This window comes from Camelus ferus, chromosome 6 (assembly GCF_009834535.1).
Source record: "Camelus ferus isolate YT-003-E chromosome 6, BCGSAC_Cfer_1.0, whole genome shotgun sequence".
NCBI lineage: Eukaryota > Metazoa > Chordata > Mammalia > Artiodactyla > Camelidae > Camelus > Camelus ferus.
Genome location: NC_045701.1, coordinates 63,007,685 through 63,022,572, shown reverse-complemented (window position 1 = coordinate 63,022,572; position 14,888 = coordinate 63,007,685). Strand labels below are relative to the sequence as shown.

The 14,888-nt window shown below is 43.0% G+C and overlaps 2 long non-coding RNA genes across 4 annotated transcripts in view; one reads left to right on the top strand and one right to left on the bottom strand.

Annotated features, from left to right (window-relative positions):
• Positions 1 to 14,888, bottom strand: part of LOC116664307 — a 117,521-nt gene that overhangs the window by 62,371 nt on the left and 40,262 nt on the right. The gene's annotated exons all lie outside the window — the stretch shown is intronic.
• The window catches only part of LOC116664306, a 31,447-nt gene that overhangs the window by 6,904 nt on the left and 9,655 nt on the right, over positions 1 to 14,888 (top strand). The window contains exon 1 of one of the 3 annotated variants that reach the window (XR_004320753.1): positions 13,225 to 13,353. The exons of the other annotated variants lie outside the window; for them this stretch is intronic. This is a non-coding gene — a long non-coding RNA (uncharacterized LOC116664306). Of the gene's footprint in view, positions 1 to 13,224; positions 13,354 to 14,888 lie in introns of those variants that run through there. 3 annotated transcript variants of the gene reach the window in all.

Genomic DNA, 14,888 nt, shown 5'->3' with positions numbered 1-14,888 from the left:
CAAAAATTGCAGTATTTTTATGAAGATAGTTCTTAACTTCACATATACCAGGTAGGTGTCGCAGGGATTCCTCAGGCCGCTACAGACCACATTTTGAAAAAGGTAGCTGGAGGAGATACAACAGTTGACTAGAGGTCGGTGACTGCTTACCCCAGCTTTGCCTCAGGCTAGATCTGGCTTCTGCAGGTGTCTTTCACTCAACTGTCTCTGTATTTGCATTACAAACAGGTTGGATTAAATAATCTCTATCATCTCACTGTCAATTTAGGAGCACATTGAGCATTCTTTATCACTGACTTCTTATCAGTTTTATTGCCTGTTTGTTTCTAATATGGCTTGTTCTTTCTGGTGTGCTGTTGTCAGGATATACAACCACATAATCTCTTCCTAGCCCTTTGCATAAGGGAGGGCAACTGGCTTTCCCACAGAATGGGTGTTCTGTTGTAGAGGGTGGACTGAATACTCCACCTCTACTCACAGAAAGAAACTTGGACCTCAGAGATGTGCTGTTGGAACACAGTACACTTGCCCTGAATGATTCTGGAAGGGGTATTCTCAGCAAAAGGGGGGAAATCCAGGCCTGGAAAATCGGGGCCAAGTCATAATCATAAAAGAAATATGCTTTTTTCATGAAAATAAAAAAGACTAGACTGGGTAATTTTCTGAAGAAATCTGCATTTAGGGGATGGTGATTTACATTTGCCTCCAGAGGAAAAGAAGCCAGTCGTCCCCTGCTTCTCCTCCCTCACCGGCATTCATGTCCCCAAGTTTACCTCCTCCCGCTACAGAGCCTGCAGAAGCCTGAGCTCAGGGAAAATGCAGGGATACTCAGCTGGTGCCCGAGGGACAGGATCTGTGAGACACAAGAAAAGACTGGCGCTGAGGCTGCATTATCCTGAGGGAAGAAGTGGTATCTGAGGACGGGCTGGGGCCCCCGCCTGGGGAGATGCTTACAGGAGGATTGTGGAGAAAAGAATGTGCACGTATCATAAGATATCAAACAAAAGGCAATACAGAGGCATATTTTCCCCTTTATGAATTTATAAACAAAGCAAAACCCAGCTAAACAAGGGTACAACTCCTTGTCTCCCTCACCTTTATAAAGCTTGAGAATAAGTATGCGAGCCCTTCAATAAAAGAGTGGCATAAGCCACTCTCAAAGTCCAAGATGTGTTTGGTCTGGGGAAGACAGTGAACCCTTGTGGCAGAAGCTCTTAAAACTGACCCCCACCTCACCAAGCCACCAGCTTAGGGGATGTTGTTTCCTCTATGAAGACAGCCAGCGTCCATGGCGCTCCAGATCCTTGTAGTATGGACGCTCTCGGGTACTTGTGTTGCCTCAAATTGAGCTGCGTGCTCACCAGGGTCAGTGCTGTTTGTCCCCAAACCCGTTTCTGCCTATTGTACTTGAAATTCTGATTATATAATTTAACTATTGTGAAAACCAATGAAATGCGAGTGCAAAAAGAGGTTTTGTTCCTGTGAAAACTGATGCGGTATGATTTGGAAAGGCTTGATAAGGACAAGTCACACACACACAAAAAAAATTGCTATTGAACTGGTGTGGGAAAGACTGGGGAAAAAATCATAAACAGCTTAGAATAAGTCTGTACTCAGGTTGCCTTGTGTCTTTAAGTTCTCACTCTACTTTAAAGAAACCCAAACTAGAACTTACAGAGATTCCGGTAGAATGAAAGCCCCGTGATTATGGAGACCTTGTGTTGTTCACTGAATACGCCTGGCACATAGTAGGTATATTCTACATACATTTGTTGAGGTTTATTATTGCGATATTTATGGAGATTGGTCTGGAAGATATAGACTGGATAGAGAAGCCATTCTTTTGAAATCTCTCTGATCTAGTACGCTATAGTGAGGACATGTGATGGTAAGAAATGCCTCCTCCATTTCAGGATATGTCGAGATTCTTTGGATTTGGGTTCCAATTTCTATGTATTAACCTCGTGGCCTTGAACCAGTTAGCATGCTTCTCTAAGCTAGAACTTCCCCAACTGGTGGGCAAGGAACAGATTATAGGTGTGCTGAAAGCTTGATCTTCTAAATGCTCAGAGTAGCCAGGCAAGGCCTAAGGTAGCCAGAATCTCCGGGCTCATCATTTCTGGCAGCCTCAGCCCTTTTCCATAGTGAGATCTATACACATATACACAAGGGTATGTATATGTAAGTATGTGTGTATGTATATGAATATATGTATGTGTGTATACAGATATACATGTCTGGTGGTAATTGCCTATGTGCATCATAATATGGAAAAGGTTGGAAGCATCAAGAGTCCAGCTTTAACTCCTCAGCTAACAAATCCTGTCCAGCACTTGTCAACATGTTGTTATGAGGAAAGGCTGTGAAAACTGCTGGTGGTTATACACACAAGAGGCATTGTGACACACCACATGCCTGGAGTCAGATTCCATGTCTCCAGCCCTAGTTTCCTCATCAGATTCCTCAATCAACAAGAAACAAGAACTAAAAACAGAAAAAGATGGCATATAGAGGTCAACATTACCCTTATTTCTGATAAGTCTTTATTAGGAAGTGTAACTGTAGGCAAGTGAGCTTCCTAACACTGAGATTCAACGTGAGGCCAATTTACCCAGCCAGTCACGGGCAACCCTGGACCATACTCTTCCTCCGCAGGGGAGAGCTTGTCCCTGGAATAGTAGAGTGGAAAACACACTCCCTGTGGGCAACTTACTCCCAAAGAAAGAGAAGGGAGGACTGGTTCATGCATGTCAAGTCTCTTATTCCAAATTTACCACTCAGATCTGTCACTCCACGCCCCCTGGGAAGGAGTGTATGCAGGGATGGAGGAGTGCCCTAGCAGAGCTCCTCCCATGTGGAAGAATGCACCTCAGATGCACCTTCTTGAGATCTGAAGGGAGACGAGTCTGTTTCACCTGCTGTCCTGGCAAACATGGTCACAGAGGCACTGGACTTTTGTTGTACTATCAGCAGAAGTCCCAGTGCCCCGTCACCTGCTTCCTGGGTGCAGTGAAGCAGGAAGTGGGGCATCTATTTTTGCCCAGGAAGATCAAGCAGGGACAGTCTGGCCCTGGACATGGTTTCCTGATCCCTGGATATGGGTTACATAGTGTAGTTCTGTAGCCACACTTGCCATGGAGCCTTCCTGGTTCCCCCAGCTTCTCAATTGTGATACAGGTTGCAGCCACCCCAGCCGACATTTCTGCAGTGTTCTGCTGGTTACTGTTGGAAGTATAGCCTAGGACCTTCTCCTCTAGACCACCCATGAATTTCTAAGTGCCTAATTTCCTAAATTAAATCCTTTTCTGCTTAGAGCGTTATCTGAAACATAACAATGATCCAAGGACACTTAATAATGTATTAGCCCTCCCCAGAAACCTTCCTCCCTTTTCCCTTCCCATCTTCCTGCATTGGTCCTTCTCATTTCTTATTGATCAGCATACGGTCACATGCCGATAATCTAAAACTCTCACTGGCCAAGGGAACACAAGTCTATGTTTGGATCATACTAGTCATCAAATCACCAGTGTGGAATGATGAGCATTCCAATTTTCTAGACCTGTATTTTCCCACCTAACAGCCCAGTTCTACCTTTTCTTTGTCTTGGGGTCCAGTGTCTAGACCTTAGAGAGAAATCATCAACATACAAAGGCCAGCCTTCTTCTTAGCTACCCCTCCAGATTCCTGAGTTCTTCCCTCCTTATCACGAAACTGTTTGAGAACAATCTTGTCTTGAACTTCACAATAAATATCTGTTGAATTGAATTGATTTAACTTCTGAGTCTGGCAGTTTCATAGGCAGCCCTGGGTTACCCACAAATAAGCTACTATTTATAGAAGCAGACCGCAGAGCAATCCCACTGAAGTTACATGCTATTCAAGTCCACACCTTAGAATGGTGGTAGGAAATTCAAGTGGAACTCACTGCCAGCCCTTGTCTCTAACTTCAACTCGTTACTGGAAGAACGCAGGCCTCTGGTGCCCTTCAAGTGAGGAGAGTGCTGGCTTTCCCACAGTCACTTGGGCATTTTTTTCTGGGGTTTCCTCCTTCCTTAATCTGAGAGAGGGATGACATTTTTGAGTATTCTAGTGGTTTTGGTTAAACTATCTTTCCTCTTGGAGATGGAGGTCAAATCACTGAATATATGTATATTGAGTACCCACTTCATGCAAAGAACACTTTGGGGCTGTAGAGTACATACCTCAATTCTTATCCTCAAGTGATTTATAATCCGATGGGGCAGCGGGCAAGAAATGCACAGAAAATGCTTTTTCTTGTTTATTTTTCACTACCCAGGTCACTAAAGGGATATGTAAAATTCATATTTCTGAATCATTTGAATGTGTGTATATGGGGAACAGGAAGGAGTTTTACTTCAGCTCAGAAAAAGTCTTCACAGAGACCGATTAAGTCTTTTTCTGGAGATTGAATGAAACCATTATTCCAGGCCCAAGAGAATTGCCAGTCATGATCCTTTTAGGATCTTCTCCGCTTGAAAGGCAAGACCTGTGTCTGTCTGAACCACTTCCTGTAACAGTTAGCATAGCTGAACTGTAAACTCATACAGGCAGGGATCAATAACAACACTCACCTGCCTACCTGCAGTCGCCTGGCCTGTGTTAGATGCCAACAAATACCAGTGGATTCAGGAAAGAATGAAGGAACAGGTGACACAGCACAAGAGGAAGTACTAAATACATGTTTTTATGGGAACAATCTGACATTCACCTGCCCTGTCTACTTCGACCAGCGATGTCTCCTTGCTACAACTGGCCACGCTCAGCCAGTGCTCAGACGGTGACCTACTTCCATGTCATCAGTAGTCTCTGCTAATACTGAAAATCCTTTGAAGACATCCCATCTATGAAAATGAATTCCTGGTGAAAACAGAGCAAAAAGAGAATTTGAAGGAGAGATGAAACTTTCAAAAATCTTTAAGGCAACATGAGACTTTTTTTGTAAAGGCATGTAGCGTGAGGAGCTCTCAGCCCAAGGCATGGCAGTCAATTTGTGTAGATGATAAGACCTTTCAGTGTCAATGAGGGGGCACCATTAATAGCCGAGTATGGGATCTGGGTCCTAGGCACGTATATTGGATAAAGAGTGCCTAACCGTTTGTTATATGCTGAGCTGTATCCCCCAAATTCATATGCTGATGTTCTAGCCTCAATATATGAATTATCTCAGACATCTGGGTTACCTCACAATGTAACAGTATTGGGAGGTAAGTTTTAGAGGGGTGATAGTTAAGATGATGCCGTTAGGACCAGCCCTAATCCACTCTGACCGGTGTCCTTAGAGAAGAGGAAATTTGGACACACAGAGACAACCGATGTGTGCACTCACAGAGGGGCGACCGCGAGAGGACACAGCAAGAAGGTGCCCGCCTGCAAGCCGAGGAGAGAGGCCTCAGAAGAAATCAAACCTGCCCACACCTTGATCTTGGACGTCCAGCCTCCAGAACTGTGAGAAAACCAACGCCTGCTGATTGAGCCACCCAGTCTGTGGTATTTCGTTATGGCAGCACTAGCAAGCCAATACCACATTTATTAGAGAATTCTTCATTGTGGTGTTACCACAATGTGTCTGTGCAACACCTACATGTACTCACTGGCTCTGGGTGATTGGGGTTACATAATAAAGCACAACCAACTGATAGCACAGGAGACCGGGTTTTGCTAGAGGGAAGCAATTAGCAAGAACTTCTACAGTCTCAGGAAATTGTGTCCCTTGACACCTGTAGGTAAATTGTCTTACCCCTAAAAAGGATTCTTTTCAATGTTTCTTTTTATCTCTTCCCTCCATACCCTCTTCTCTCCCCACTTTGCCACCCTTTCACTCTTCCCTACTGACCTCACCCCTCACCACCCCATCCACTAGCCCTTCAGCTGGCCTTGACATCCATTTCTAGCTTTGCTTAAAAAAAAATAAAACTGTTGTTTTGTTTTGTTTTGTTTGTTTTTAAGGCTTTCAGCAGATTTCCCCAACCAAAAGTCGGGAGCAGGTTTTAAAACCTGTTTTTGAGGGTAAGATTTTCAACTTGGCCTCGCGTCAGTTGGGAAGATGGGCTCAGAAAAGCAGCCAGTCATCCTGAGGTACCAGGAGGGGTTTCATTATGGGAGAAAAACACCGGAAGCCTTGGTTGGGAGTCCGCTCCATCTCCAGAGCAAAGGGGCACAGTGGACACAGTTCTGGGGAGGACACCATCTGAGCATAGTAATGAGAGTCTCTGAGGCTCAGGGCCCAGGCAAGCCCCCTCTTAGTGTCTCAGGAGTCTGCCTCCCACGGTGGGTGCCATGGTGTCAGCTCCCTTCTATAAAGCAGTGGACTAGTCTCTGGGAGACCTAAAAAAATTCACTTCACTCCCCTAGATCTGAACTGTAAAAAGTTCCACTTCCTGACCATAAAGATTAGACCAGATTAGTCACTTTCCATTGTTTTTAGTGAACTTTGTAAAAAGAACTGTGAAAAATGAAAAGAACTTTCCTCAAACAAAGGCTTACACATAAGTTCATATTAAAAACAAACACACACATTGCTGGCTTGGCTCGGGGCAGAGCCCCACCCACTCTTGCCTTGCCCAGCCCTTCCTCCTCCTCCTTCAGGCAGCAACCAAGCACCCTCAGTGGATCCCCTGGGTTGAAGCAAGATGAGAATCACCAGATTTGACTATCTCTGAGGCCAGTGTGCAGAGAAATGTTTAACAGCAAACTTTGTGGGGAAGGGTGCTGATTTGTAGTGTTGCCTGATTTCTGTGGTATAAATACTTACCACCATGGCTGCATTCAAGCTACTGATGTCACATCACTGAACTAAAAAATAGCACAGAACTAAAAATAGGCGGCCAGCCAGTGAATGATGCAACGACCCAATGAGGCAATGACCGAACTCACACTCAATAGGCTCTGTAGTTTGAGATTTTTTTTTAACATTTCTTATTGATTTATAATCATTTTACAATGTTGTGTCAAATTCCAGTGTTCAGCACAATTTTTCAGTCATTCATGGACATATACACACTCATTGTCACATTTTTTTCTCTGTGAGTTATAACATTTTGTGTATATTTCCCTGTGCTATACAGTGTAATCTTGTTTATCTATTCTACAATTTTGAAATCCCAGTCTATCCCTTCCCACCCTCCACCCCCCTGGCAACCACAAGTCTGTATTCTCTGTCTGTGAGTCTTTTCTGTCCTGTATTTACGCTTTGTTTTTGTTTGTTTGTTTGTTTGTTTTTGTTTTTGTTTTTGTTTTTTAGATTCCACATATGAGCGATCTCATATGGTATTTTTCTTTCTCTTTCTGGCTTACTTCACTTAGAATGACATTCTCCAGGAGCATCCATGTTGCTGCAAATGGCATTATGTTGTCGGTTTTTAGGGCTGAGTAGTATTCCATTGTATAAATATACCACCTCTTCTTTATCCAGTCACCTGTTGATGGACATTTAAGCTGTTTCCATGTTTTGGCTATTGTAAATAGTGCTGCTATGAACATTGGGGTGCAGGTGTCATCCTGAAGTAGATTTCCTTCTGGATACAAGCCCAGGAGTGGGATTCCTGGGTCATATGGTAAGTCTACTCCTAGTCTTTTGAGGAATCTCCACACTGTGTTCCATAGTGGCTGCACCAAACTGCATTCCCACCAGCAGTGTAGGAGGGTTCCCCTTTCTCCACAGCCTCTCCAGCATTTGTCATTTGTGGATTTTTGAATGACGGCCATTCTGACTGGTGTGAGGTGATACCTCATTGTAGTTTTGATTTGCATTTCTCTGATAATTAGTGATATTGAGCATTTTTTCATGTGCTTTTTGATCATTTGTATGTCTTCCTTGGAGAACTGCTTGTTTAGGTCTTCTGCCCATTTTTGGATTGAGCTGTTTATTTTTTTCTTATTGAGTCGTATGAGCTGCTTATATATTCTGGAGATCAAGCCTTTGTCGGTTTCACTTGCAAAAATTTTCTCCCATTCCGTAGGTTTTCTTCTTGTTTTATTTCTGGTTTCCTTTGCTGTGCAGAAGCTTGTAAGTTTCATTAGGTCCCATTTGTTTATTCTTGCTTTTATTTCTTCTAGGAGAAAATTTTTTAAATGTATGTCAGATAATGTTTTGCCTATGTTTTCCTCTAGGAGGTTTATTGTATCTTGTCTTATGTTTAAGTCTTTAATCCATTTTGAGTTGATTTTTGTATATGGTGTAAGGGAGTGTTCTAGCTTCATTGTTTTACATGCTGCTGTCCAGTTTTCCCAACACCATTTGCTGAAGAGACTGTCTTTATTCCAATGTATATTCTTGCCTCCTTTGTCAAAGATGAGTTGACCAAAAGTTTGTGGGTTCATTTCTGGGCTCTCTATTCTGTTCCATTGGTCTATATGTCTGTTTTGGTACCAATACCATGCTGTCTTGATGACCGTAGCTCTACAGTATTGTCTGAAGTCTGGGAGAGTTATTCCTCCAGCCTCTTTCTTTCTCTTCAGTAATGCTTTGGCAATTCTAGGTCTTTGATGGTTCCATATGAATTTTATTATGATTTTTTTCTAGTTCTGTGAAATATGTCCTGGGTAATTGGATAGGGATTGCATTAAATCTGTAGATTGCTTTGGGCAGTGTGACCATTTTAACAATATTGATTCTTCCAATCCAAGAGCGTGGAATATCTTTCCATTTTTTAAAGTCTTCTTTAGAGATATTTCTTCAATCAGTTGTGGGGTGGACTTATGTCCATCCAACCACATTCTGTCATCCAGGCTTCCATGGGGCAGGATGTACCAACTGTGAACACAGGTAACAGCAACGCACTAAGTGAGTGGGGGCTCTTTAATGAACCCACAACAGGGACTTCATCTGATGATCCAAGCTAATCATGAGTGAAAACTCAGGCATGCCAAGAGGCCTACATAGGCTCTACCTAGACCTCCAGGCAGCCGTGATCACCCTGCCTTGGGTGGGTATGATCTTATTCTAAGTGTCTTATCACTCCTCCTGGTTACTGTCTCCTACAGGATGGATCAATGTCCAATTCACATTTTTGTCCTTCCATTTTTCCCAGTCTTTGCAAATAGCAAGGGTGTTCAATACCCAAGTAGCCTGGATTCTGAACCAGATTTAAAATTTTAGTTTTGTCACTTACTAGTTGTGTAACCCTGGGCACACTGCTTAATTCTTCTGTGCCAAGTTCATCCTCAATAAAATGTGAATGGTAATAGTACCTACTTCACAGCATTATTGGGAGGATTAAATGAGTTTCATACATATTAAGGACTTAGTACAACGGTTGACACATAGAATATGCAGTTTAAATACTAGCTATTATAGATTACCATTACATGTAGTATATATGTGTTACATATTACCATTATGTGACAGATGAATGCATGCCAGAGAACAAACGCACAGGAAAGAAGGGCCCGAATGGACAGGCAATGGGATTCCTTTGAAAAACAAATACCAGGTTTGGGTTTATAATAATAATTATAATAATAACAATAATCCTGGCTAGCATTTATTGGATGTTTAACATGCATCTCACAAGCATTATTTCATTAACTCCTCATGAAAATCCTCATAGAAAGGAACTACCACTAGCTGGAATACACAGATAAGAAAACCCAGGCCTGTGGAGGATACGTAACTATTCCAAGATCACTTAGTTAGTTCAAGACAAATGCAGGTCTTTGGAGTCCAGAGCTTGACCTCTTAATCATTAGTCTTTACAGCTACCACTACAGCCCTATCAGCCAGCTCCTAACTTCCAGGCCATTTACTTGCCTTCTCTTCTCTGTACTTTCTCCCAACCACCTCTCCATCTCTTCACCTGTCCCTTCAGGTTCAAGCAAGACTTACTTCCTTTCTGAAGACCTCCCAGACTATCCCCCTTAGTATGACATTCTCAGCACTTTCATACACTGTGTGCCCCTCATTCTCTCCCACCTATGACAAAGTTACCTGAGATTCTTTCTGTGTCACACAAGTAACAGTCTAGAGATTTTGCAAGATCTAGGTTAAATCCACGCCCTAGTTTAAACACTGCCCCAGCCCCATGACAAAGCCAACCTCTGCTGAAGCTACCCTGTATATCCATGTGGGTTCCCCAGAAACTGCTCTGTGCTGCTGGCCCTGGTGTAAATTATAAAATGGGAACAATGGGAAGGTCAGCAGAGTAGAACCAAGCCCTGCTGAACCAAGCCCTGCTTAACCAAGCACTCTTCACTCTCAGTCACCTAGGCTCCATGATGCAGACAGAGGGTGTAGAGCTAAAGTCATGTAAGAAACATTCAAGCTATTTCTACAGAAGAGATGACACACCTCTACACTCAAGGTGCCTCCTGCCTGCTCATGGATGCTGAACCCTTTTAAGAACATCTACAGAGCAACTCACAAGTGAATGCAAACACAGTACAGAGCACAGAGAAGAGAAGATGAGGGGGTGGGAAGCTAAAAGGAGTGCTCAGAATGCAGTAGAACTCTTCAGGGAACATTTCCTAGAGGTATTGAGTAGATCTTACAAAAATTTAAAAAATATTTTCTTGGTGCAAATGCAATACATGCCCATGACAAACAAATCAGAAAATACAGACAAGCAAAGAAAGGAAATTAAAAAAAAACCCACCTACAATCTCGCCCACCCAAAGACAACTTCTGTTAACACCCTCAACACCTTGACAACCAGCTTTTGCAGGAGACAATGTGCAGAGCTGGAGCCCAGGTTGTGTGTGTGGTGGAGAGGTAGGGGGACGAGGAGGCAGTCCTGGCATTTTGGTCTATGCTTGGGAGGAAGTGATAAGAAATCTCTTTGATGGGATTGGAAAGTATAGGGCTGAGGAAGAAGACAGAAGATCTCTCAGACCAGGCAGAGACAAGACACAGGCAGTAGTATCAGGAGACTAGCTGAACAGTGACATGATTAAAATAATCATAAGAGCAATAATAGCACACATTTGTTGAGAGCTTACCCTGTGTATGACATTGTGCTAAGCACTTCACATTCCATCATCTTATTTAATTCTTATAATCACCCCATGAAGCTTTTACCAAATCTCACCAACTTGTGTTTCTTCCAGTGTGCTCTATAGGCTACCTGCATCAGAATGCCCCAAGATGTTTGTTAGATCTCTTTGTCCCCATGGTTATGCCTCCAAGGTGTTCATTAGATCTTTTTGTCCCATTGTTTGATTGCAGATCATCTCTAGACTGAAATGCTTCAGGTCAGAGCCAAAAATGGGCATGCCCAAAAGATAACTGTAGAATAAGTAATGCCCAGGGCTGTCTTTTGAGTAACTTACAGCCTCATTCCCTTCCAAAAATGCTCCAAGGATGAGAGAGACTGAGCAAGAGCCCAGCCCAAGAGGCCTGTGGGCTCTACAAGCCTTCATTATCCTTGATTAATCCTCCTACAACACAACAGCCTAGAGACAGCTTTCAGCAGGAGGTGTGCTAGCCTCAGAGGCAGCAACCAGACAGTGTAGGTCAGTATGCTATACACTGGAAACTAACACAACATTGTAAATCAACTATACTTTAATTTAAAAAAAAAAAAAGCATCTGAGGATCCAGGGACAAAACCAAGACTGGGAGATCTGGGGGACAAGGGAAGCCTGAGAGAAAAGAGCCCAAAAGAGCCCACACCCTGGTGCTATCTCCTTGTAACTCCACATGACCTGAGCCAAGTCCTCTGGCATTTCTGGGCCCTTATCTTTATATTTTTATTTTTATTTTTTTATTTAAGTATAGTCGATTACAATGTGTCAATTTCTGGTGCACAGCATAATGTCTCAGTCATACATATATCTACATATATTCATTTTCATATTCTTTTTCATTAAAGTTTATTACATGATATTGAATATAGTTCCCTGTGCTATACAGAAAATACTTTTTAATCTATTTTTATATATAGTAGTTAATATTTGCAAATCTTGAACTTCCAAATTTATCCCTTCCCACTCCCTTTCCCCCAGTAACTATAAGATCATTTACTATTTCTGCAAGTCTGTTTCTGTTTTGTAGATGAGTTCATTAGTGCCTTTTCTTTTCTTTTTTTAGAGTCCACATATGAGTGATATCATATGACATTTATCTTTCTCTTTCTGGCTTACTTCACTTAGAATGATGATTTCCAGATCCATCCATGTTGCTGTAAATGGTATTATTTTATTTTTTATGGCTGAGTAGTATTCCATTTTATAAATATACCAAAACTTCTTTATCCAGTCATCTGTTGATGGCCATTTAGGTTGTTTCCATGTCTTGGCTATTGTAACTAGGGCTGCTATGAACATTGGGGTGCATGTGTCTTTTCAATTTAGAGTTCCCTCCGGGTATTTACCCAGCAGTGGGATTGCTGAATCATATGGTAAGCCTACTTTAAGTTTCTTGAGGAACCTCCATACTGTTTTCCATAATGGCTGCACCAAACTACATTCCAGCAGCAGTGTCGGAGGGTTCCCTTTTCTCCACACCCTCTCCAGCATTTATTGTTTATGAACTTTTGAATGATGGCCATTCTGACTGGTGTGAGTTGATACCTCAGTGTAGTTTTGTATCTGTAAAATTAGGGATTTGGCCTTAATGATCTCAAAGGTCCTTTCAGCCATGGGTGGGAAGATAGAATCTAAATCCAAGGGGTATATACTTCTGCTGCTCTTGTTTACCTCTGATGCAAGTCCCGAAGCCCAGGAACCCTAGTGCCACCTGAAGGACTGGGCAGATACAGGCTGACGGGGATCTCCAGGGCCATGAGAAGGGTGACTTCCACAGAGGAGGCAGGGAAGACCAGGAGCTGCTCCAGTCCTGGGTGGGAAGCCAGGGCCTCCCCACTCACTGGAAAACTCAAAGACCTTTCTTGTATGTTAGCTCATTTGAGTCTTCCCTCTCCCTAACAAGGTTAGTTATTTATGGTAGCCTCATATGTGTCCATAGGGCAGAGAAGAGAGAATGCTTATGGGAATGGAAACGTATTTTTAAGAACATCCAGGAACTCAGGGTAGGAAAGAGGCAGCCAGCTGGCATCACAGGCTCTTGATTCCAGGCTATGAGGTAGGTTTCTCAAGTTACCAGGAAAGTTTCTCCACCAGTGCTGAGGACCCACCTTACTTCTCTGTATCCTACACTCACTGATTGGCTGGCTCCCACTCACCATAGAACCAGTCCTCCTATTGGGCTGAGTTCACACTGTCACCTCCAAGATACCTGTGACAAGGTAATTGTGATATTAATTCATTTGCTGTATTTTTCCATTGCCTTCTCTTTCCAAGCAGGCACTGCTAGTCCAGTTTTTTGTTTTTTCTTGCCTTAGGAATTCTTGCAGAGCAGAAGACAGAAGCTCCTTGAAGCTAATAGATCTTCCTTTCTGGGTAAAAGCCCTGTCTCATTGTGTCTCTCCAATATCATGCACATATCCAGAGGGAGAAGAGGAGTGATGGGTAGGGAAGGAATGCTTTGAAAGACAAGGAAAGAGAAAGAAGAATGATCAAGGACCAAAAAGATTAACAAACAAACTCAGATTATAAGAACCCATTCCAGGGTTCTGGGTAAGGGCCAGATCTCAGAGGACATGAGGCCTTACACAGTGAGTTTCCAATCTCAGCAAAGATTCCTAGGCTCCAAGGATGACTCAGAAACAGCAAATCACCAAAGCAGAAGAGACCTGAGGCATCAGAGGAAAACTCATTGTGGACGATGGGCTGATGAGTGAATTGGATGCCTCTATGCTTTCGCCCAATTACACAATCTTTCAGGGGATTGAGCCCCCAGAATGACAGACTAATCTGCCCACTGAACAGGACTGAGGGCTCAGAATCAGACTTATTTTGATAAAGGGCAAAAACACAGAGGAATACAATATCCCTAGCTCAGCTGGGTTGTAAAGTAAGAGTCACATCCTGACCTGCATAGAAGCATGAATGACCCCATTGTCCTGGCAAAGATACCAGTTACATCACCTTAATACCCAAATCTTACTAGCTCTAAGCTCCCACCTGCTCAGGTAGAAATTGCAGTCCTATGCTCTGTTGGTTAGGATGGTTTCGCCACAAGTAACAGAAAACCCAGATTCAAATTCAAACATATAAGGAAATGCAGTATCTCACTAATGGGAATTAGAAGTAGTGGATTCCAGGTGTCGTACAAGGAGTGCTCAAGGTGTAAAGGACCCAGGTTGTATTCATCTCTCTGTTTTGCTGTCCTCAAGATGTTGGCTTTGTCCTCTAGCTAGCTCCTTTTTTGGTAACAAGATATCTTCACCAGACACAGTAACATTCTGGGGAAGAAAAGCACTCTCCTCCCAAGTCTGCTTCTTAGAAACATGGAAGCTTTTTCCACAAGTCCCCTATAGAATTCATTTTATGTCTCATTAGCCAGAATTGGATACATTCCTGTTGTTAAACCAATCTCTAGCAAGGGGAATGGGATCACCAGAGTTGGCCTGAAGCTCAAGAATAGCATGTGAATGTCACTGAAGTCTCCTTTCCCAGGAGATTCTTCAGCAGAAACAGCCCCTTAGAGGAACATATGCCTGGGGAGATGGGTGACTCACACTCCATATGCCAGATACATCTAACTTCAGCTCTGGCTCAGCCAAGACCTCCAGCTTGTACCCTAGACTGTATCCTACCTTCTGCCTCCAGCAGAGTGAGGCTGGGCCACCAGCAACACACGCTGCACAAGGCATGGCAGCCACACTGGGAAAAGACTAGTTGTGCTACTTCTCTCAGAAGGAAATTGTGTATTTGTCATCATTGTTTCCCCTTCAGGTTATTCAGTACATTGATATTAACCCCATTTTACATAAAGGGAAACTGAGGTGCAGAGCAGTAAAATCGATGCTTAAGGTCACTCAGCTAGTTAAGTGGCAGAGCCAGAAACATTCTTTTTTTTTTTTTTTTTGAGA